This window comes from Ammospiza caudacuta, chromosome 19 (assembly GCF_027887145.1).
Source record: "Ammospiza caudacuta isolate bAmmCau1 chromosome 19, bAmmCau1.pri, whole genome shotgun sequence".
NCBI classification, from domain to species: Eukaryota; Metazoa; Chordata; class Aves; order Passeriformes; family Passerellidae; genus Ammospiza; species Ammospiza caudacuta.
In genome coordinates, this window is record NC_080611.1 from 8,058,598 (window position 1) to 8,082,936 (window position 24,339).

The window sequence follows — 24,339 nt, forward strand, 5'->3', positions numbered from 1 at the left end:
CCCCTTGGTGTGGAACTGACGCAGCAGCTCAGAGCACGAACCACCAGCAGTGCAGGGCTCTGCAACAAACAGTCGTACATTTCTCCTTACATCTTTCTCATTAACTTTTTAAAGCCTCTGCTGGCTCTGTGGGCTCATTGCTGGGAGTTGGAAATGACGGATGGAGCAAAAGAAAGGCGAGTTGTGCTGCACAGTCGCTGCTGTGGGGTGTTGGATGGTGTTACCCTGAGCTCGTAAAAAGCCAGGACAGGTCTGGGCAAACAACTCACTGTGCTCCTTCCCACAGCAAAGCTGGCCAGGACTGCTGGCTGCCTTAATTCTGGCTCTTTGTTACGATTTTGGTGTTTTTCTGCTTCTTTCTGCTGGTGATTTTGCAAAAGGGGGGCTTCCCTGAGCTCCTGTGTACCCCAGGAGGTTCCACCCGCTCTGAACCGATATTCCCTGGGGCAAAACATAAATGATGACTCTGCCTTTTTTCCTGTATGACTTTGCCAAAGTCATTTAGGAAAACAGGGAAATAGCCCCGTCCCAAGGATGGCATTTTTAGGTTTTTTATCCAGTGCCTTATCAAGCATGAACTCTACTTCAGTTCACAATTTATTCTTTAGTTAATTAACTTGTTTCAAGACTGCATTTTCTTTTGTTTTGGCTCTTCTTGCTATGCCATTTCCCAGCATAAAGGCTTTGATTTTTTCCACCATTAGTCCTGCATTTTTCTTTGAACTGCAATACAAATAATAGTACTATCTATATATATAACAAATAGAGTTTTACACATCATTTTAGATGTCATTCTAAAGAGATAGGTGCTGCCAGAAAAAAAAAAAAAAAAGTAAGAGAAAGATAGTAAAAGGTACAGTACGAAAATAAGGAAAAGAGGGACTAATATATATATATATATATATATATACATATACACACACACACACACACACACACATATACATATGTTTTTCTGTAATCCCTTTCTATCTGGATCTTATTGATCTATGATATTGATATCATACTTCAGACTCCATCAGAATTTTAATCAAGCTCATTCCTGTGTTTTTGTCACATTCTTTGAGAAATGTTGATTAAATGTTAATTCTCTCTGGTGGGAGACGGGAAAACAGAGCGTTGGTAACAGTCAAAAGCTCAACTAAAATACATTTACTTCCAAAATAATGGACTGGCTTCAGCCTGCCAGCTGTGCAAGCACAAGGAGCTCTGATGGATGTTACACCAGTAATTCTGCTCTCAAGCTTTATTGGGCAAGAAAACCCAGTTGAAATAATACTAATGACAGTAATAACAATAATAATAGTAGTAGTAATAATAATAATATATAATGGAAAAAAAAGCTGTGGTGGATAACACAGGCTGGTGTTAAGTTACAATTCTTGTGCCTGTCCCATGTTCATATAGAGAGACTAAACAGCAACAGCCCCTAAGAGGTTCACTGATGCACTTAGCACCAAAAATGTTTGGTCCAGCCTGACCCAGGAGATCTGCAAGCTTGGGAGGAGGAAGAGAAATGATAAAGTTTGGGTTAGAAATGTAGTAGTCAGGCATGTGAGGACTTCATCCAGCTGTGCACAAAGAGCATTCTTGTCATCACTTATTCAATACATCCTACAGTCTGAATCATCACACCTGGTTCCAGATAACAGACATAAAAATTTGCATTTTAAATTTAAAAATCCACATTTTTTATACTCCTTTCTAAGCCAATATGAGTTTTAAATTTTATTTTTTTTCTCTAATAGTATTGGCTTTATTATAAAGTATGGTCAAAACTTGTAAAATAAGGAGAGGATGAAATGAATTTGAAGAAGCTGATGATCCCCAAATTTGCATAATACTTTGAAATAGTCAGATGTGCAGGCTTGATCCCCATTTACATAAATTAAGTCTGAAATTCATGCACAGACACAGGTGGTCTCCAAGTATCTCACAAAGTCCAACATGATTACCTCGGGTTCTTTTCATTAGATATCAGCAGGTTGTTGTATCTAGGTTAGGCAAAATTCAAGACCTTATTCATCTTTTCAGTCTACAGCAGTTTTTTCTGCTGCACCTATATTGTACTCAAATCAGTTTAGCACAATTTTAAAATTTTATTATAACTGCAAATGGGTGAAATAAGCCTGTCAGTGATAATGCAATCTCTGCTCTTATTTTGGGAGGTGCTGAATTTCCTCAGGAGACTCCTAAGAGGAAAAGACTAAAAATTCACTAAATCACTTGAGATTGGAGACATTAGAGATGTCTTAGACAGCCTGGTGTCCTGTGCAAGGGCATGGCCAGTCTTCCTGTGGGACACTGACACAACAGATTCTCTTGTCATTGTAGCTCAAGCAATCGTTGGTATAGAGTTCATTTTCCCCCTACTGATTTCAAACAGAAAAGGCTTTTGTTTAGCTGATTACAGAAGTGTAAGGAGATGTTCCTGATTTAAGGGAGCTGATTTAAGCAGCAACTGGGTGTGAAGAAAGAGGTACCATATCTCCTTTACTCAAAGATGTGCATTTCCTTTTAAATAAAAGTGAACGTAATTAGATGTAAGTGCGGATGGTTTAATTTTTAAATTAAGAGAAGCTCTTTTCAGTACAGTTCATCCTTAGATTTGGTGAGGTTTGGGAAGCTCTTTTTGGAAAATCTTTGCTACTTTTTAATGTGAGTTTTCTGGAGATTCACTTCTATCTTTAATCTCTCTTTGGCAATAACATAGCCGTCTTTCCATTTATACCTCACCTTTATTGCTGAACCCACACATGTGCTCTGAATGCTTTCCTATGAATCCAAAGTGAGTCAGGGACGTGACCCAAAGCTCTGGGAAGTCAGGAATAGGGCTTTTTTTCCTAGCCAGTAGGCTCTGGTGGGTAATTTAGTCAGGTGCTGGTTGAGTGGTGCTTCACACTCTGAACACATTTCACTCTTGCACTGTTGTCCATCCTCAGGCTGCCTATTAATTTTTAGAGAGAGTTTAAGTTGTTGGTTATTGGTCTGTGAAGTTCTTAGAGGTCTGGGAGCTGTGTGAGATGCCTCTCAGTGAATCTGCTGGACTTGTGATCAGCACCGAGGCACGAGAATGAGGGGCATTTTCCAGGCAAGGCACTCAGGAGTGAAACACTGTAGAGAGCCCACAAATCAGGAAACCAGCTGGACCAAAATAGCCTGATCTTTTTGAATACGTCAAACAGTTCAAGGGGAATTTATACTTAGTCAGGGTTTTAGAAAGCATGCTGTCTGAGAAGTGATTATTGTGGAGTGGTTGGGAGATTTGCTGAGTCTGGAGATACTTCCAGTTAATCATATTTGAATCTAGAGCATGCTGAACTGGTCTAAACAGTGGTGTAATGTTTTGGCTCATCCTATATTTAAGTGGACATGCACATATGAGTATTTAGAAGTTGACAGACACCTCTTAATAGAAGGTAGCCCTCTTTGGTGGGAGTGTGTTTGGGTAGGCAGCAATTTTCTTCTAATGGTTTCTCACCAAGGGAATAATGAATTTTCCTTTTTGATCAAGGTATGACAACCTCTGCATTGATTCCCTTGATAAGTGTGGGCTGATTTCCTACTAAATCTCAGTCATGATCATGTTTAAGATGTGAACCTGTATAACAAAATATAGTTTGAATCTCATTTTTCCTGCCAAATCTATTTAAGCACAGGGGTGATTTGCTGACACATTTCAACAGCAGGCTCTCAGGAATGTGTCCCTGTAAATCCCCCTCCATTGTTTGTTAGGCTAGTGATGCTGCTTGTAAATGGGATGCTACTTGCTGCTGTCCTGTGATTGCTCTTCAAATCCTGATGTCTTTGCTCAGTCCTCAGATGAAGGAAGAAAGCAGCCTGGGGAGTATTTTGTAGGGAGAAATGTATCTCTGCAATATTAAAGTCACAAATCTGTGAGGAGTGCAAATCCTTTCTGTCACCAATTCCCTTTTATAACTCCCAAAGTAATTACTGAATACTATTTATTATGGAGCAGTGTATGAGGGAATAAGTGGGGGTTTTTTGGTAGATGGGACCCAAAGTGAGTTAAGGTGTTTGGTAGCAGTGACATCTGTGTAGTGAGTTCATGAATGTAAGACAAAGGTTGGATTTTAAAAGTCATCTTGTAAAAAAGAACAAACATCTAGTCAGAAATATTTGCAACTGATGCTAATTTGGGATGCAGAGGGAAAGTTTGCAACTTTCTCCCCCTTGCAAACTTGGCTTCACATGCATTTCCTCGGGCTTGAGATATTAAATGGGCTGGGTTTCCATCAAATTGCTTCCTCCTGATAGGACGGTGGATGTTGGATACAGCGTATAAACCCTCAGAGTTGGGATACAATGGCTTTGCACACATGGACTGCAGCACAGTGGCACTCTCAGCCCTGTCCCAGACTTGTAGGAACCAAGACAGCCAACAAAAAAACCTTCTGTTTTGTTGGCATAGGAAATCTTTAAGGCAAAAGGGACCATCAGGTTATCCAGTGAATGTACCGGGCTGTACTGTCCTCCAGGAACCTGCAGAGATGAGGATGCTTGTGCTGGCTTGGGGATTATCAAACTCATGTCACACCACTACAGGTCTAGGTCAATAAAATCCCTGCTGTGTAGTTACATTTGCCCATTGTTGATCTTGACTGTGATTTCTAGGCATTACAATAATACTGATGTTACTACAGCTGCCTACAATCTTTAAAATACGTGCTGTGAAAGTAAGCAAAACCTAACTGGATCTAGCCTTCAGTCAGTTTTCCATTTCAAAGTAAACAGTCTAATGAAAATTAAGAATGTATCTATGTGTAAATGTTCATATCCACTCCACACATAAAATCATATCATTTATATATTTGTATTTTACATTTTCATTCTGTGTATGTATGAATAAGTGAGTATATACACAAGTACATGCATGCACATGCTCTACTTTTTTTCAGCAATTTTTTTCAAAATTCCAGCAATGTGAATCTTAGTATTTTACAAGTTTTTTTTTAATTACCCTGGGTAAAACCAGTAAAAGTAATTTAATAGGGAAAAACAAAAACTAGACTTATGCCTAAATGTAGATTACTGCAATTTTTCATATTTGTTACTGAATGACATAAAGTTTGGAGTGAGAGCTGAAAGTTTTAGTCTTTTCCCAGAACTTCCCAGCAGTCTTGAGCCATTATGATATTTTTCACCATTTAATTATATTTAATGTTTTAGGAATAACTAAATTGAATGGGTATGGTAAGCTTTTAAAATTAAGTGGTGCTTTCTCATTTTAATAAATGCAAGGATGGAATAATGCCCTAAGCTTCAGCCTACATACTGGTACTTCACCCTGAATATCCATGTCCACAAGGACAGCAGCCTCATTCCCCTCCTTCCATAATAAGTTAATATTTTATGGAGCAGAACAGCACAGAGTCAACAGACAATTTAATATTGTGGTCACGGTGACATAAAGCCCAGAACCTGGTGTATTTTTCATCTCAAAAACCTCAAAAGCCTCCTGCCTGCACGTGATTCAGGTTAGACCTTGTGTCTCTGTATTGCCCATAGACATGTGGCTGTCTCAGAGAGGCACTTTGTGCAGAGAAGGGGTGGAAGTTTGTCTGGCTTGGGTGGTGGAGTGGCTGCTGAGAGCAGAGGGAAGAAGTTCCTTATCTAAGTTATTGATATCAAGATGAAGGGAAATGCATTGGGCCACGTGGCTGTGTTTATGAGCATAATTAACAACGTGTAATTAAGGGTACTTAAGGAGAGGAGGAATTACTGCGAGCTTTGAAGTGCCAGGTTGTTTGTAGAAAGAAGCTGAAAATTTGGATCAGCAAGCGCTGGGGGTGATGTGGGCTCTCAAACACACACTGAAATTGCTCTAAATGTCTGGGTCACCTGATGAGCCAGCTGCTCCCTCTCCTCCTTGGAGGAGTCTGCAAGTTGCAGTGGGGACAGAAGGAGATTCATTCCTTTCCTAGCCTGAAAGGAAAAGCAGAGGGCAATGAGGTTCCACTGCCTTGCTTAACCTCCAGTTAATACCTGCTTTGGGAAATGGAGCAGGACATAAACAGACTGCTGGTTCCACCCAGCTTCAGAAGTTTCAGCCAATGTGTTTAACTTCAATCCCTATTTACCTGACTGACAATGTGTAAGAACATAAGTGCTGTTCTTGGGTCAGAGAAGAGGTTCCAGTACCTCACTTTGACAGAGATGAGCAGCAGACACTTTGAAAAGAAATACGGGATTCACGTAAGCAGAGAGAGAGCACCACACTCTCACAGCTTTCCTCCATGGTACAATGTTCTGTTCAGATTAATTCAGATATTTCACTAATATATTAGCTATTGAACATGAAAATGGCATGGAGAAATTTAAATAGAGATGTGCTCGGTGCAGGCAGCCTTAGAGATCTCAATTTCCCTGCTTCCCCTTTCATCCTGTCTTTCTACCAAAGCTCATGCCTCAGAAAGCTGTCACAAGGACAGCAGCCCTCTAATTTTGCAAAACAATCCACAGTCCATGCTTTCTGTTTGATATTTGTTTTGGTATGGTATTTTCCTCCAGTATTTCTGCTCTGCCACTGTTGGAGTCTTCCTTTCTGCAAGAAACACGTCTGAGCACTTTGGCCTTGGCTGTGGCAGTGTGTGTGTGCTGTGATTGATTGTGTTCATTAGGAAGGGTGACTGTTGTTTGTTCCCCTATCAATAGATACGTTCCCAAACAAGATAAGTGCAGGCCAGCACACTTGCTGTAGTAATTACTGTAGGTTCAGATAAAGCAAGTGGCACTGGAGCCTCCCTGTAATGAATCCTTGTTGACATGGAGCAGGAGATGCATTTTATTTATATATATATTAGACATTGAAATCTTTCAGAGCCAAATGGGAAGAACTGCAAAGGAATAAAAGGCCTAGTTGTGAGGGCAGTTCCCAGCACTGTGAATTTTTCCTTATGTAGTCCTTTGTTGTATTTTTGTCAAGGTTTAATAAACCTTTTTAAATTTTCAAAGTGAGCAGTTGTTTCTCACACTGGTGATGGAGATGTCTGTTCCTGCATCATTTCTACAATTCACAACATGCTTGATAAAGATTTTTAATGGCACTGATGCTTTAAAAACTTATTCTTGAAAGTATGCAACGAGAATTTGTAGTTCTATGTGTTATATGTGGCATGGGAAGTTTCTAAACCAAGCAAGCAGAAAAGCAATCACCTTTAAATGAGTTATTTTAAGGCCAAAGAAGCTCTTGGAAACTATTTGTGATCATTATCCAGCTATCTTATCTCAAGCACCAATTTCTGAATTGAGGTGCAAAGACCAGGCAAATGAGATGAATCTTAGTTACCTTCAAAGGGTGGTGAAAGTTTCACAAATAAGATTAAATATAAGGAAAATGACAGACCCCACTGAGAGGAGATTTATACGCATTCGGTACCCACATCAGAGGGGAGAGGTGAAGTAGTAGAAGTTATTTTGCCTTAATTGAGCCTCCCTGGCCCACTGCAGACCTACTTAGACCACTCACCCTCTCACACTCCGTGTGTAGGAAGGATTCTGAAGGGCTGGAGATGGGTCCAAGGTGTGTACAGAAAACACAGAATAAAAGACACATTAGAGGTGCATTACAGCCTTCAACCCAGTCAGCTTGGATGCAGTCACACCTTATTCACGACATTATTTGCAGGACTCCTGAGCCCCAGGCATGTGAGTGACACCAGCTTTGTCTTCAAAGCGCTGCAGAGGTGTGTGTCATGAGCCTGTAATTTAAAACGAATGAGCCCTAACGAGCTCCAAATGATTGCTGATCCTTACACACGTGTGGAGCGAGAACATATAAATTACACTTGTCATGCTGTGTTTCCTTGAGTTACAAATCAAATCAGAGCGTCCTGAGGCAGGGGTGAGAGCTGCAATGTGGTGAAAGAGCAAGAAAAAATGAACAGTATCAATGAAAAGGGGATCTGTGCAATAGTTATGATAAATCAGTATCTATATACTAACCTGGTTTTGATCCTTAGTGGGAATTTCATGTTCCTGTGGCTTGTTTGGAGTCAGAAAAATGGAGCAGGGGGTGTAAAGTTTCAATCACTGTTTTTGTGGGTCACTATAACAAACTCAAGATGCTGAACACCTTTGTGAAGAGACTGTACTTGAATTACGTGTTTTATACAGAGGAGGGTTTTATCTACTGTTATGCTTCATTTAGTTTTATCTAATAGTTATCTAAATATCACTTCAGATGGAAATAATAATCATAGTAATATAATCTTTAAAATTGCTGACTTCAGTTCTCATAATTTAAACAAATAAACAAATTCCCTGAAGAATTTTGTAAAAAAAACACCCTTTTATCCTTCCTTTGTTTAACAGCTTAACCTGGGTAGAACATTTGTTAGGACTGTAAAGGAACTGCTCTGGCACCTTCAGGAGCACAGCACAGGAGGTTGAGTGAGGAGAATCAGTTGCTCAGAAAAGCAATCACATAGACAGTCACCTGTCACTGTAGGATTGCAAAGAAAATATGGTTGACCTCACCCTTGTACAGGTTTCTTGACCAATAGGTGGGTATCTCTATCAGTATGTCTATCCTTTTCCCTGACTTTCTGAAGCCTGTCTTGCTGTGGGTTTGAGCTCTGTAGGATTAAACTACTCCAATTAGCTCCAGCTGTGGCTTGAGGGAACGAAGCTCTGAAGAAATTGCTCTGCATTGTAAAAAAAAGATGATCGTCTTAAACTGTACTACATGGCATAATTCCTGCAGCAGTTTCAGAATTATGTACCATCAAATGCCATATCACGTCCCTCATGATGGTCATTAGCAGTTATGTCACATTGAATCACAGAAAACATAGTGAATTTGGTACTAATAGAGCAGAACAAAGTCTTTTCTGGCTTCAGAGTCTTGTTCTTTAATCTCCGTAACTGGATGCTGCAGATCAGCACTGGCAGAAAATATTGTTTCTCTATACCCCTGTGCTGGCTTTTAGTTTTAAGACATCAATTCTAGAGAAGATTCTGCCACTATTAGGCACCTAAATGTGGTAATTTATGCAGGACAAGCACTTTATCTATCGACACCAGCCCTCCTCTGCCTTGTGCTCATAAAATCCAGAGAGCACAAGCCCTGGTGTGCAGCCACCATTGTCCAGGTTAGCTCGTCTTTGCTGCTGGAGGAAAAACTGCTGTGCTGTGAAGGAGAGGAAGAGGTGCCAAATCTCCCAGGTCTGAAATGTTTCTAGAGCAGCAATTATGCACTTGCATTGGCAAGAACCAGACTGGCAAACAGATGTGTCCGTCCTATCAGGACTCCCTTATTGCCAGCTTGTGGGATAATTTTGCAGATGCCAAGAAAATAAATCTGAGCTGTCTTTTGGAGTATCCAGGTAAGAACCAGCAGAGTGTCTGTCTCTTCTGTGCTACAGTGACATTGTTAGGGCAGGAAGAATTATGCTTGATGGGAATTCTCAGAATGGCTCAGAAATGGGAACAGGAATGAGAGAGTGAAGCATCAGCATTCAGTGGTCATATTTGAGGAAAGGCATTACATGAGAGAAAGGGACAGTGATGGGAATGAGCAATAACCACACCCATGCTCATCTCATCGTGATCATGGGGGAAAAATTGAAGCTCTTATCAAAGTCTCACCAGTCATTTGATGAATAAAAAAAAAACGAAATAGCAACACATCCTAAACACTATCCCAGGGAGAGGGGAGCATTTCTTTATATTTTCAATTTTCTAGTGATGTCACCAGACATCAGCATAAATATTTAGCTCAGTTTTGAAAGCTGGACTTGTAACTGAATCAAATCTCAAAGTTTGTGGATGCCTTTAACTGTATGTTTTGTAATCAGTGTATGCCCAACAAGTTTGCTCTGTTAAGGCTAATTTTGTGTGCATACTCTGCCTGCAGGCAGAGCTCTAATGATGTTTAACTGTCCTGTGTAGAGAAAAATAAACACAAACCATTCTGGTAACATTTCGTTGAGTGATTGACATTGGATATCAATCTGGCTGCATGGGAGTTTGTCTTCTCATAAGACAGACCTCATTTATGTTGTTAAATAGATGATCCATTAGCAACAAATATTGTCCTACAAGTCTGTTACCTCTCACAGGAGAATCCTCACGGTGATTTCTCTTGAGATTCCCCTTAAATTGAGATTGAGAGATGAGTCTTGTCTTACTTTAATTTGCTTGGATTTTCCAAGAATTTTCTCTTGTATTGAACTACTCCAAAGCTCCGGTGCTGTAGAACTAATGCTGCCTCTAATGTTTTAAACAGCAGCATGTTCAGCTTTTAACCACATTGTTCATTAGGATCTGGGCTTCCTGTTTGCTGAGGTTTAAGGCCATCTCTGCATCCCATGGAGCACTCTCTTTAAAAGCCCAGCATGACAGAAAAGACTTCTAATTTTAAATTCTCCAAACTGGTAACATGCTCTCAGAACAGAAGTAATTGATTGGCATGTACCCTTAATGTAATATAATACACATTTGTTCCTCACAAATGTGAAGAACACATTTGTGTTCTTCAAAGAGCTGCTTAGCCTACTTTCTGGAAACATTGCTGCTGTGTTTTTCTATAGCTATTTTTCTTTCTTTGTGTTATATCTAATGACCTCATGTAAAGCTGGTCATGTTACTGTACCTTGAATATAAATTATTTAAAAATAGTCATGATTCTGAATAAGTGTCATGCTGATCTCCATGAATTATCTTTTTTTTTCACTAAACTTCCATTTGCAGCTATTCTTGGGTATAGGCTCTGTTTTACAGAGGTAAAAGATGTGAGATTTTGTCAAATTACTTTAAAAATTACAAAAAAAAAATCAAATACAACGCTAGAACAACTAAAATTTTAAATACAAATTCAAAACACTGTTGAGTTGTGACTTTTTCCTGGGTGGTTTATTTGAAAGTCTGAAACTTTTGAAATTCACTCCCAAATTAACAGTTGTCCTCGTTTAGGGCAAACTTGGGAGGAAAGTTTATGCTGGATATTAAGTCAGAACAGAACAGACAACTGGGGATACAAGCATCACAAAGCCACCCTAGGACAACAGGACCGACAGAAATGCTATGAACACGTGGGGTGGCTTTCCCCTCTTGCATTTCTGTGGTATTTCTTATTGATGGTTAAATGTTGCTGCCACTGTGGGAAGAAGGCAAAGTGAGGACAAGACACAGTCATAACCATGAGGGTGGTGGATGCACTGCATGGTGTCATTAGAATTACCTCCTGCCAGAACCCAGAAAATCTTCTCATACTCTATTTGCACCTAAATGCATTCATTTACCATATATTTATGCTAGCAGGATGAAACACAGACACTGCATTAATTTCCTTGGTCCTTCAATCCTCGGATCTGCTCTTTGTCAGAACATGTTATTAAAGGGTTCATAGTCACACCTTATCTGACTTTCTGACCAGCTGCAACAGGAGCTTTAGCAATGTTGGCAGCATGACACCAAGACTAAAAGTAATACCATATATGAATATGTATAAAGATATTAAATTCAGTCCTAACAGGGCTTTTTTGTGCTTTGGAAACTATGGTGTGGTGGAATAGAGATTTCCTTGCAAATACTTTTTAATTCATTAATTGACTTTCTGTAAAGTCATCTGTATTTTTTTCCCCTAAAAGGCAATGTGTGCATTTTCTAGTAAGATGATAAATAGTGTGTGTAAAATCAATAAATATAAAATGAGACAGATAGGAACACCTGTTCATAGAAATTACTTACTTTCAATTTGTTTATTCATTATGTTTCATTTTACCACGTCTGGTTTCTCAAGTCAGTTTGTTTAAAAATTGGCAGAGTGTAGAAATAGGTGACAGTACAAGAATAATTGTTTCCTACTTACTTCTAATAAATAACAAGCTTAAGAAATATAATATGTAAAGTGAAATCGTAAGGAACTTATTCCTGTTTGGGCCAATTTGACTGCAAAGAAAGAGAGACTAGATTTCTGTTCCAAAGGGATAAAACAGGTCATTTGAGCAGCAAAGGCGAATCAATAAATTACTGTGCTATCAAGGAAAAGGAAAAATCCCCAGTGGGTTCAGCCCACATGGTTACACACCTGAGTTACCCCATCTCTCAGCATCTCATCCACGTGTGCACTTGGGCCCCAAACACAAACTCCCCAGCCAATATATTCCTCTCCTCTCAGCAATTTAGTCTCTGAATAGATCCTTTTGACTCTTGAAGTCTTGTAAACAAACAGAAGTATCTTTGGTTTCTTTATTCACAAACCTCTACTTCAGCTCAGGGCATCAGCAGCAGAGAAAATTTGGATGAAATAACAATAGATTTCTCTTTTGAATTCATGAAACTTTCCCTTAATGAAATTTGTTCCAACACGCTGCAAGTCACAGGCTGTAGTTGTTTACTGCTAGAAAAGGCTGCTGCCCTTAGGAAGGTTTATTTATTTTCATGATCTGTTGCAGGGAGCTTTAGTGTCTTGGATTCTGTGCTTTTGCTGGGAGGAGAGTGGCCAGAAAGTGTGACAGGGAGCTGGTGACATCCCCCCAGCAGTCCTGGCCAGACTCACAGTGCTCCACCTTTGAGCATGGCCAAACTGAGGATTTGTTGGGTTTTTTTTTTTTTTTTTTTTTTTTTTTTGGTTACTAAAACATCTACAATAAAATCATTATCCAAATAAATAAAATTCACCTCCAGCAAAGCCAAATCTGCCTTTCTCTCAGGAGCTTTCCTGTGCTGCCCTATGAAGGCTTTCTGTTCCATAAGGCACATGCAAGTTCCCTCTCCCACTGCCCTCCTATGAATTCCTTGCAGCACAAACACAAGAGAATTTAACATCTTATATAGTTGGTGAGTAAAAGATATGGACGTTGCATTGGAGGCCTACAAAATGAATAATTAATAAAAGAATCTGTTCATGCACACAGACAACTCATTTGGTGTTTGTCAGGGGCTGCTTCAGAGATGCTGCAGTTACTTCAAAGGCTCTGTAATAGTGAGAGGGAGGAAAAGGAGCAGGGAGGGATGGGATGAAGGCTCAGAACAGGGATCAAAAGTGCAGGGAAGCCATTCTGTGAGATGGTACTCTAGCCTGGAGCAAAAACCTCAATGATATTTTAAAAAAAGTCATTTTCCCACCACGAAATAATCTTTTTCAGTGTAATTCATTAACATCTTCCTCTTTGCTGTGGATAATAACTCTTTCTAAGGTGTTAATCAAAAAGTGATTTCACTGAAGCCCAGCTTTTAGACATGGTAATTTTTGTTGAACATTCTGATTTATTAACTAACCAAAGAGAAATTAGAAGGAGCATGCACTCTGCAGGGTCATATATATATATGTTACATTCTAAAAAGCTTTTTTATAGAAGGATTGGAAACCTTTTTTCTTCTGATTGTTGGTTATTTGGAAAATGTATGTAGTACCTCTAGAAATAAAGGGGATGATTATGTTTTATTGGCAAGAAGGGATTAATAAAACTCATAATGCTCAAAGAAACAGCTGTTTCTCTGTTTTGTAGTGCTTCTAAACCCTCATCTACTGCAGAGTGAGTCAGCTGGGAGACACCACTAGTGTTAAAAAAGAATTAAATGGAAAAGTAGTGTTTATTATTTGAAAACAATTATTCTCTAATTGTGCTTTGAGGAGAGGAAACAAAGAAAGAAAACCGCTGGTAAAATAATTTATAATTGGAACAAAGTATAGATTAGGAAGAAAAGATCTGTTAAAATAAAGACTTCCTAATCCATAAGCAGAGACGAAGCAACAGCAATAACGCTTTTATTAGTCTGTTTGGAAAAGGCTGCATCATTCACAAGTGGGGCTGAAGCCAGGGAGTGGAGCCAGGCTTCCTCCTGGAGCTCCTTTTGGCACCTCCAGCTGCATTCCCAGCTCTGCTGCTCCTGAGCAAAGCCCTGCATTCCTCAGGCCTTCTTCTCACCCATCCAGCCTTCACTCTGGTTTTTGAGTTTGGCTAGGATGGGTTGATGTGTCCAGAATGCAAAGCAGAGTTGCTGGCATTTCTATACATTATTTTTTCTTTTTCTTTTATTTTTTTTTTCTTTTTTTCTGTTGCCTGGAGCATTCATATGATTTTTCTGTCTGACTGGAAGAGAGAGAATAAAGAGTTTGTTATGCTCCATTATGTACCTTCCATTAGAAATGCATATATTTAATAGCTTGCAGTGATCTTAGGCCACATGATGTAATCCTTATGCAATTTTTAATAAAGGCAGAATTCCCATCAAGTTTGAGGACTGTCAATATGAAAGAGATATCAAGATTTACCCCATTAGACTAGGAAATATTCTGCCCTGGTGCTTTATGTTCTTTCAATAATGTATTTTAATGGCATCTGCCATTAAATGAAGGAATTAAATGAAGGTATGCTCTTTGATTTGATAAATTAATGGGCTTTTCTATTAGTCTTTGTAAAAAAACTTGATCCCATAAATGCCTCTATATTTATAAATGGTATCTTCTTAAGTGTCCAGCATGACTGCTTTTACTCCTTGTCCTTTTGTTTAGTTTTTGTTCCGATTAATTTTACTTTTCCAAACAAAACAGTTCAATCTAAGCCACAGCAGTAAAGCAAATAAATCTCTACTCCTAAGTTTTCTAGGGATTTGGCAATCAGGAACTCACAGGTTACTCTTATTAAAAAAAGAAGGGAGAAAGAACCCAATAAAAGACAGGGCCAGCTGTTCCATCAGTAGCCCGAGAGCCAGAGGAAGCCCTGAAAAAGAAATGACTGCTTCATTCTTTCCATTTTTCAGCTTCTGCCCTTTTCAGTTGCCTGTAAAAACTTGCCAGAAACTGGACTCCCTTTCTGGAAAAATAAATATGTTTTGTGTGATTGCAGATTGTGTAAAATGTGTGATAAGGTAATGAGACAGTGGTAAATTCATCAAGGTACTGGCTTTCTCTCTTTTTCCTGCTGGTCACTGCCTTTATCTATTTTATCCCTATCATGTAGGCAGTGCTGCAACATGCTGCACTTAAAGTTCACTCCAAAGGAGGCTGAAAAATAAATGAAGAAAACCTTCTTGAGGCCAAAGAAAGTAATTTATTAGTCCTTAAGGCTGAAGTATATAAATTTGAAGGGCCTTCATGGGGCTAAAGAAAATAAATTAAACCTAAAAAGATGCTATTTCAGGGACATAGATTTATCATTTTGAGGTGTATGAGGGATATACTCATGTTCTGAAGATTCATAAAGGAAGCTCTTTGTTTCTTCTCTGAAAAATCCATTAGCTTCAAAAAACCGAGCTCACAGTAAGATTCAAAGCACCTGATGTTTCCTGGATCCTGGAATAAATTACTGTCCCCCCTTTCTGTTAAATTGAGCTTCAGTGCCATTTCCTTAGTAAAATATTTTGCATAGAAAAAAGTAATTTGAGCTATTCCCGGTCTAAGACCACAGGACTGGCAAATCTGATTTCTCATTCATCCCCACCAACACCCATCTGCACCACATGCACAGGAGCATTCTGGTGCTGTGCCACCAGAAAAATGGGGAGTTCAGTTAATTTTGTAGCAGTCATGAATGGCAGCCGAGGAAGCAGAGACCTGGTGGGGTGCAGAGAACTTCCTTTCATCCTTCTTTTTGTGTTATATCTGTCCCATGACTTTTGTGTTCCCTGATGCTGCTCAAGTAGTAGCAAGAGAGGTGCTGCTTCTAGAAGAGAGCTTTTACTTGCTGCTCTTGCTGTTTGGGATATTTCTTCACTGACATCCTCCCCATGGTTTGATAGGAGAGAATTTTCTCTAGGGCTTTCTGTTTTCCCAAACAAAATTTTATTTCTACAGGATTTATTTTGTTGATGGGTGCATTTCAGTATTGCTGATTTTTCCACCCCACCCCACCCCCCCTTTTTTTTAAAACCTCTTTTCTGGAGGAAAAAATTACTCAGTTCTCAACCACCTGCCAAATTCCAGAAAATTCTGTAATCTGGAGTGTGACCGTATTCACAGGGGTTCTTGGATGAGGGAAGAGACGAGAATGTTGACTCCATGATCAGAAGGCTTGATTTATTATTTTATGATATATATATATATATATTACATTATAACTATACAAAAAGAAAAGGAAAAGGTTTCCTCAGAAGGCTAAACTAAGAATAGAAAAGAAAAGAATGATAACAAAGGCAGCTGGCTCGGACAGAGAGCGAGAGCAGCTCTGCCGTGAGTGGTCAGTAAATCCAAACATCCACAGGAGACCAATCACGGATTCACCTGTTGCATTCCACAGCAGCAGATAACCATTGTTTACATTTGTCTCTGAGGCCACAGCTTCTCAGAAGGGACAAAAATCCCAAGAAAAGATTTTTCACAAAAGATGCCTGCGACGCTAGAGGCTGTTTCATCCGGTGCGATGGAGAGAGGCCGTCAAGCCCGTGTGGCGTTTGCAAAGCGCCGCAGCTCCTTCCCACTGGAATCTGTTTGATGAGCAGGGGCAGTCCAGCTCCAAGAGGCTGGGGTAACTGCTCTGGTGTTCCAGAGTTATTCAAAGGAGAGGCAAAAGCAAGTTAGAGCACTCAAGGCTGGGATCAAACAGTTCAGCACTTGCTTCAGTTGACCTTTCTGAGTGCGCGTTGTGTTAAAGCAGCTCTGTGAGACGTGGCAGCCCCAAGAACACGCCTGGGGGCAAGTCAGAACTCTGTTTTGCAGTTTTGCCTCTGGCTGACAGTTGTAAAAAGTGTTAACTGATGAAATATTCTAAATGGGTAAATAACAAAGGAAAAAAAATAGAAAGCTATAGACAGCTGCCCATAAAGCACAGAATGAATTCCTACTTGCAGAATTCAGTTTCTTTTCATACTTTGACATCCCTAGTTATCATATAAGCCAGCCTGTGAATCCAGAGCAATAGGCAGCAAAATTCTCATTAAATTGCCCATACTCCTGTTGTTTTTCTTGTAACCTCGAGTTTTTCCTCTCCCAGAGTGACATGTGCTGGAGGGAAGCACTGTGTCAGTACCTGGAGGGAAGGCAATTTAGGATGTTTTATTGAAAGTTTTGCCTTTGCTGATGTACATGGCTTCTAAACTGCTAAAAATTAGAGTGTAATGCCAGTGGTGGTCCTCCAAAAACTGGAGCAACCTGCAGCAAGGCACGACCTCCTCCAGAGCCTGGTTTGCTCTCCCTTCTCTATAGCATTTAATAAAAAGGGCCAGAAATTTTCCAGGAGACTGAAACACTGGGGGCTTGAGAACCCTGTTTGCCAAGCTCTGACATTTTCTTTAGTGTGGTGTGAGGAAGGGAAGAAATGTCCCTGTGGCCAGAGGCAGTTCAGCTCATGCAGGTGACAAAGGCCTGAGAGGGCTTTGTGAGGGTCCTTCCTTGGTGCTGAAAGGATCAAAGGCAATAAAATTAGCCAGAAAAGTGCAGTTTTCCCTCACAATAGCCTCCAGAATAATGGTGTCATCACAGAGATTAATAATTAAGCAAAGCTCTCTCCCTTCCAATATGTCACATTCTAGGCTGAAGGAGTTTTGTATTATTTTTCAGGTGACATTAATTAGATTCACCTTGAGTTAGGAAATGTTATGTTACAAAGATGTCTGTATTTCCTACTCCAGTGATACAGCAGAGTTTGGTTTCTTTTCATTTCATACAAACTGGCCTGTGGGGCAGTTCAGGAATACTTCATGGTTAGGATTTGTGAGCTCTCAGCAAAAGAAAACACGTTATGGTCAAAGAAACCTTGCAGCCTAACAGTGGGATTTTCCTCTGCTCCACAGGTGTGAACGGAGCTGTAATGGATGAAGTGTTCCCACTTAATATTTTGCATGTAGTCATAGACAGGGAAAATGTCTTCCACAGCTTTTCCTCTGCCCGTTTGCAGATATGGGGGGCACACCTGGAGTTTTACCCCCATATTTGTGTGAGGGCAGCACTGTGTGACCCATGCTGGGGGAAGGGGATCCCACCAGGATTGCAGCTCCTCCAAGCACCCTTTATCCATCGTGTTTTGCTCCTGGGGAGCACAGAGGTTCTGAACAAGAGTTGGACTCATCAAGAAGCGTGGCATGTCCTTGAAACAGCTGCCATGTTCATTTCTGACATTTGCTGAAATAAGACTAAGTAAGTCTCCAGTTTCTTGTTTTCCTGACTCTTCATTCATCCTGGGACCTGAAAGTCAAACTGAATTTTTCCTGGTTTGCACACTGTGTTGCTGCTAGTGATGATGAATTATTCATTGTTAATCTAAATGAATGAGCCTATTGATGAGTACAAATCAGAAATTAGTTCAGTTAACTTTGCAGGAGCTTTACTGCCCAGAGGAACTGTTTGATAAGGAACAAAAATGGCCATAACTGTTATGTTGAGGGAACTTCATAGTTTTCTCAAAACCAGATTCCAAAACTGGTTTTAGCAGATGAAATGTTTTTGCCTAGTTCTGTTTCTGAAAGGATTTACAGTACAAAGTAGATCTCTCTTGTCATGAAAGCCAGGCATTCCTCACTCAGCCTATGGAATAAAGTTGCACTTAAGTGTTTTGGTAGCTGAATTTGGCTCAATGAAAAGTGATGAGCACTACAGCCACTGCAGCTGAGTCCTGGGATTTGCTGTGAGTGTGCAGAACCCCACTGGAATCAGTGTCTGTGCCCAGTGGTGTGATCCACTGCAATGACACAGGGCTTTGGATTTCCAGACAGAGCAAGGAATGCTGCAGCAATAGGATTAATAATAGTCCAAATGGATGCTGGCCAGCAGAGCAGTCTGTTCCTGCTGCAAACAGCGCCCAGAGCTCTCCACTACATCTCCTTCCAGTGACAACAGCCATTAAACAACCAGTGCCACATTTCAAAATTCAGCAATAACACTGTCATCTGAAATTCCGCAAATACTGACTGGACAATTTAAATCCCAGTGGTTTTTTCCTGTCCTGCAAACTCTTGCTAGTGCTGACTTTCACCTGCATGCCCAGTTGATTTATGTGCTTTGACAGACAGATATGTAGAAAGGGAACTTTTTCTCCCCCCCCAAATAGAAAATAAGACTAAATACATTTTTCTGGTTTTTTAACAGAACTATTTGCAAAAGGTACAGCTCAGGAAAAAGCATTTCCTAGGTTTTTTTCCATGCCATAAGCCTTTGCAGATTTGCATGCAGATTTAAAGTTAGAACACCTGCAGTCAGACTCCATGTTTTTACTGTTCTAAGGCATTAAATGGGGTTGTTTTTCTGTATTTCTCTGCTTGAAAAAAAGCAGTGCAAATATCTTCATCTGTTGCTATTTGCTCATTCAACACAAATAGTTTGGCTTCCCCCAGTCTTGTACTTATTAAAACAAAAATAAAAAACAAAAACAAAAAAAGCATTTAGCCATAGAACACAAAATTTCATTTAACATTCATTTGCTCCCCAAAGCAAGCAGATGTACAGTTTTGAACTAGTAACCTATAGGGCAAAGTGAACTTTTGCCTTGTAAGAAAAGATCCCTGCTGTCACTCCTCCCTCTCCCCCTTGATCTGTTCAATACTTTCTTGGAATGCACAGTGTAAAACCTACAGAAGATCAAATCTTTCCCGGATTTGGTTTTATTACATAAAGGCAGTGCATTCAAGTAATTTGTGTCATGCTGCTCCCCTGCACTCCCTCAGCATAATGTGCTCCAGAAGATGGGAGCAAAAGCACAAGTGTGACATCTATTGACAGCCTTGGCTGGCAGGACACGGAAAGCTGCAGCAGGAGCAGGGAAAAGTCTGTGATAGCCTTTCCACTGCAGGACTCATCATTTTCGAAGGGATTTACAGCAAAAGGCTAATGTTGGGTTTGAATTGCCTGTGTTTTATGTGTTCAGTTAAACCTAAGCCCTGCACAAGTTTCTGGAAGAGTAATCCTTCCTGAACTGTGAGAAACAAAAGATGCCAGAAGATGCTCTGACTGCTGAAGGAGTGGAGCAGGGAATGCTTCATGCCTCTGCTGTCCATATGCTCTTTCCCAGGCATTTTCCACTGGCTAATGATTAATGCATCCATCCCTGGAGGTTGGTGCTCATCAGCCTGTGTTGGCTCTGGAAATGCCACGGTTCCCCGAGCTGGAGCAACCTGAGGAGCCATCACAGCTGTAATGAGCCATCTGCAGCTCTGCTGCATGCTGGCCACTGCCCAAACCAGCATCCTGGGCAAAGCAGACCTTCCTTCCACTCTGCTGCAGCTGGTCTCATGTTCAGACTGTTTGAGCTGCAGGACAGAACATTATTTACACTGCTACAGGCTCTGTCTAGCTGATTTTTTGCCTTTTGATGTGGTTATAGAGGAGGCTGAAAGTGTCACTGTGCCCAACCACAGGATTGCATTCTCTGTACTGTGCACTTCTTCAATCATCTTTTGAAATTTCCCTATTGCTTTTTCTAGCAGGACACAGGATTTTTCTCACAGTTCTCTTAATTTCTGACAAATCAAAAAGAGGTATTTGCACATCAAATACCAAGAGCCATCCTTGTTTAGATCCTTTATCGCAGACAGAGATGGGGTGGTCTCCTTGTGGTCACCTCAAGCATCACACTTGGATTTAAAGGCAAAGTTTCCTGTGTGTCACCTCAATTCCACTCCTGTAATTCCACTGCAGTCAGCCTACCCTCAGTACAAGAAGCCCTTGCTCACGGGTAGTTTCCAGACAAAAATCCTGTGAGTGAGTCCAGGGAATTTGGGGTTTTGTTGCAGTTGGTTTTTAAAGTCTGTAAGCCATCTGCAGGGAATTAATTGCCAGAGGCTACTTACTAAGATGTCTGGCACATGTTGTGCACCTTTAGAGGGAGTAATCTTTAAAGTAAATCACCTTTCTTATCTCAGTTTTCTAATGTGTAATTCCACTGGCTTTGGAAAGGTGACTTAGTTTGTCTTTATTTAAAAAAGATTGAGATCAGGCTTTTTATCTTCAACAAAACCTGGTTTTGCTGAACCTTTGAAAGATACTCTTAAGATAGATTTCTAATGTTTTCAGTGGCAACAGCTTTGAGATTAATACATGAATCTGGGTAGAACTGGGGATTTTACAACTCATTCTCCATTACATTCCTGTCATCAGAGGGATTTGGATCTCAGCTTAAACTTTGAATCTTAATTTAACCAAATTAAAGTATTGCCATTAATTAAATATATTGTGATACATTTCTATTTATTAGATGACCCATATTTCCTCACTTATCTTTTTAGCCATGGGTTCCTGAAAGAAGCCAAATTTCTACCCACGGAAGCTTTTCTGTGTAACTTTCACTTCTACCCAGCTGGGTTTACTGCCTCCTCTTACAAATACATGCAGGAGCTGTTCCTTCCTCTTCAAATCCAAGGCTTATCTGAATGGATAAGAAGAAAGTTACCCAGATTCAAAGGTACAAATAAAATGTTCTCTTGTTTTCTTCAATGTTGCTGATTCTTAAAAAAAGAAATATATTCCTTCAATAAATTAACACACAGCGAAAATTTATGTGGGAGAATGTGGATAAAATATGTGTAATTTCAAAGCTTGCCCTTTTTCTGAGGCCCATATGCTAAGTACCAAAATAAAATTATAACACAGGGGAAATGGGATGATAGATCCAGGACATGGTGAGAAATATATGGCTATTAATTTGTAATTTTGTTTTGCTAACTGTGAGACTGGAAGGCTCTCTGCACACTAAATAATGACGGTATTTGGAGCGATAAATCTGAGCATCCTTGTGCTGTCTCCCGCTGTTGAATAAATCTGTTGGCTTGTTACGGGCTAACAGCTCTGCTGATGGTTTTCACTGGGCTGTTTCACACAGACCCCTCAGCTCCACAGAGATCCTTGGCCTGGCATGAATGGAGCTCTGCCCATTCATGGAGGGGATGCCAGAATGGATCCAAGGTGTCCACAGCCCTCATTTTCTCATTTTTGGGAGAGTCTCCATCCTTAAGCTCTGCTCTCACCACAGCACAGGTGGCTGTGTCACCTGTTGGAGGAAGCCTTCCCTCACAGCAGGAAACTCAGAGCAATCTCATTCATTCCCTGCTCCCATTAAAGCCTTAAGGAAAGCCAGGTTAGAGTGGGGAAAACTCATTTTCACCTGATATGAGGGATCATTAGGCAGCTGAATGATTGCAAGAAGTGTAATGCAGCGTACTGTGGAGAAACTATAGACTGGCAGGAGGACTCCTGCACGTCCAGGAACATTAACTCTTTATATATGCATAAAGGAGGGGATTTCTGTTTGGTTCTTGTTGGGTTTTCGGTGGGTTTTTTTTCTTCTCTTAAGCTTCATTTTGTGCTTTCCAGCACCTGTTGTAATGTGGAGAAGTGTGAGCTACAAGACTGATACAGAAGTTGGACAAACACGTAAACTGGAAAATTGCAAAATAATCTTGTGCTGCCTTCATCGCCTGCTTCTTCACAGCCTGAAGTGAAACTGTCAACAAAAAGAATTCAGGAAGCTGTGCCAGGTGTACAAATTCCTTCAGGAGGAAGCAGGGGTGGCCATAGCAGTCTCGGGTAGGTAACTAGGAAAAGCCAGACCCTGCATTAACACAGCATGTTTTCCAGAGATGATAATGTGTTATCTGCCAGCAAAACACTTGCCCAGGGGGTTGCTTATGGTTTTTCTAAAGAAAATCTGTTCAGATTGCTCATAGATGGGTAAGTAGGATTCATGTTATTTTGGCACATTAAAGGTCGTTGGCATTTGGTTAATTTGCTGTCAGATGCAGCTTGTGGGAAGGTGATATGGTGATGTCAGAGCAAAGATCTTAATGAATCTTTCCAAACCTTTCCCTTGCCTTGTTGCATGAGCAGCCACATTGGCAGGGACTGGGCCAAGAGCCTTGCTGGGCTTTTTTCCTTGTCTCTGCTGTAAAATTGAAACCAAAACCTGTTGACAGACACTTGAAGGATCATGTAATATATTGTTTTGTGTCAATACACACAGTGTTCATTGTGACACTGCCATTCTCAGGATGAATATCGTAATTTTTAAGCTATTAAAGGGACCTGTCTATAATTTAAATCACAAGGCCAGTCCCTTCCCAGATTTTTAGAGGAGTGGTTGCAGAATTGCAGCTGTGGGCCCCAAGGGAAGTGGAAATCTCTTTAGCATGAGCAGAGATGCAAAAACCTGTGGGGAAGGAGCAGGACTTTGGTCTATTACTCATCTTTGACTTCTCATTATTGAGTGTGTTAGGCTGGTGGATGTTGAATTTGAGCACCCACCTACATTTGCTGACCTGGACAGGCATCCGGGGGCGACCATATGTCTCCTGAGACAAGTCATATGTGAGCAGATGGAAGTGCTCAGTTGCATACAGATACCCTGGTGTGACAGCCTCGTGCCTCAGACCTTGGATCCTTCCTTCTTTTAGCCAAATATTTGAACCCAGTCAAAACTGATTGCTGTGAATTCAAGCCATCCGAAAGAACAGAGGGAATAACTGTAATAAAAGTGAACTGATCATTCTGAAAACATGCCAAAAATATACTCCATTGTTTGGAATTCATTTGCTGTGATTTTGCCATAATTAGAGCTTGAACATTCATTAATTATACCGAGTTTATTCAGAGGAAGTCAGGTAATCACTGCTTTTCACAGTTGCTCATGAAAGACTGTAATTAAAGAGCATTTGCCATTCTCAGTCTGTTAAAGGGACTTGCTCTGCATTGAGTCCCCTGCTCAAATTTGCTTCCACCTCCCTCTTGCAGCTGCTCAGATTTATTAAAAACTTCCTGTGGTAGTATTTGAGGGAAGACTGACCCTGGTATTTTTTCCTCTTTGTGACATTTCTAGCTTCTTCTGAGTTCTTTATTATACAAGTGTTCCTTAAAGGTGAGTTGCTCCAGAGTATCTTATGGGGAGAACAAGCCCAGATGTGTATTTTTATTGTCTAACTCCCCCACATTTGAAACTTGATCTATTTTATAAAAACTATACCTACTGCATGGATTTTCGAAAACTCAGTAGCACTATGTAAAATCAGGGGAATCAGAGAGCTGGAAAACAGTTAAAACTTAATTTCTGGTGATACAGCTATTGCTAATAGAAGAAACTTGGAAGGAGTATTGTGGGGAAATTATTATGGAGCCCTAGTTGGATGAGCTTATTTGTGTCTTCCTCTGCAGCACCTGGATGCTGTAGGAAATAACAGGTCAGATCATGGGGTTTATCTCTCTGCCAGTTCCTTTTCTTCTCAAGTTACTGGCTCAAAGTCTAAACTGATATTTTTGAACTGAAAACATGTCTGAGGTCTGTCTCGAGCATGCTCACCAATTTGCAGTAGGATTTTTATGGTCTTACTGTAGATGAACACTTCAGTGTTAAGAGTTGGAAAATGAGGCACAAACTCTGAGCTTCATCCATAAGGTCTCTCTAATGTCAGCAGAGACAGGGAGACAATGCCAAAAGAGGTGGTGAGATTATTTTCCTT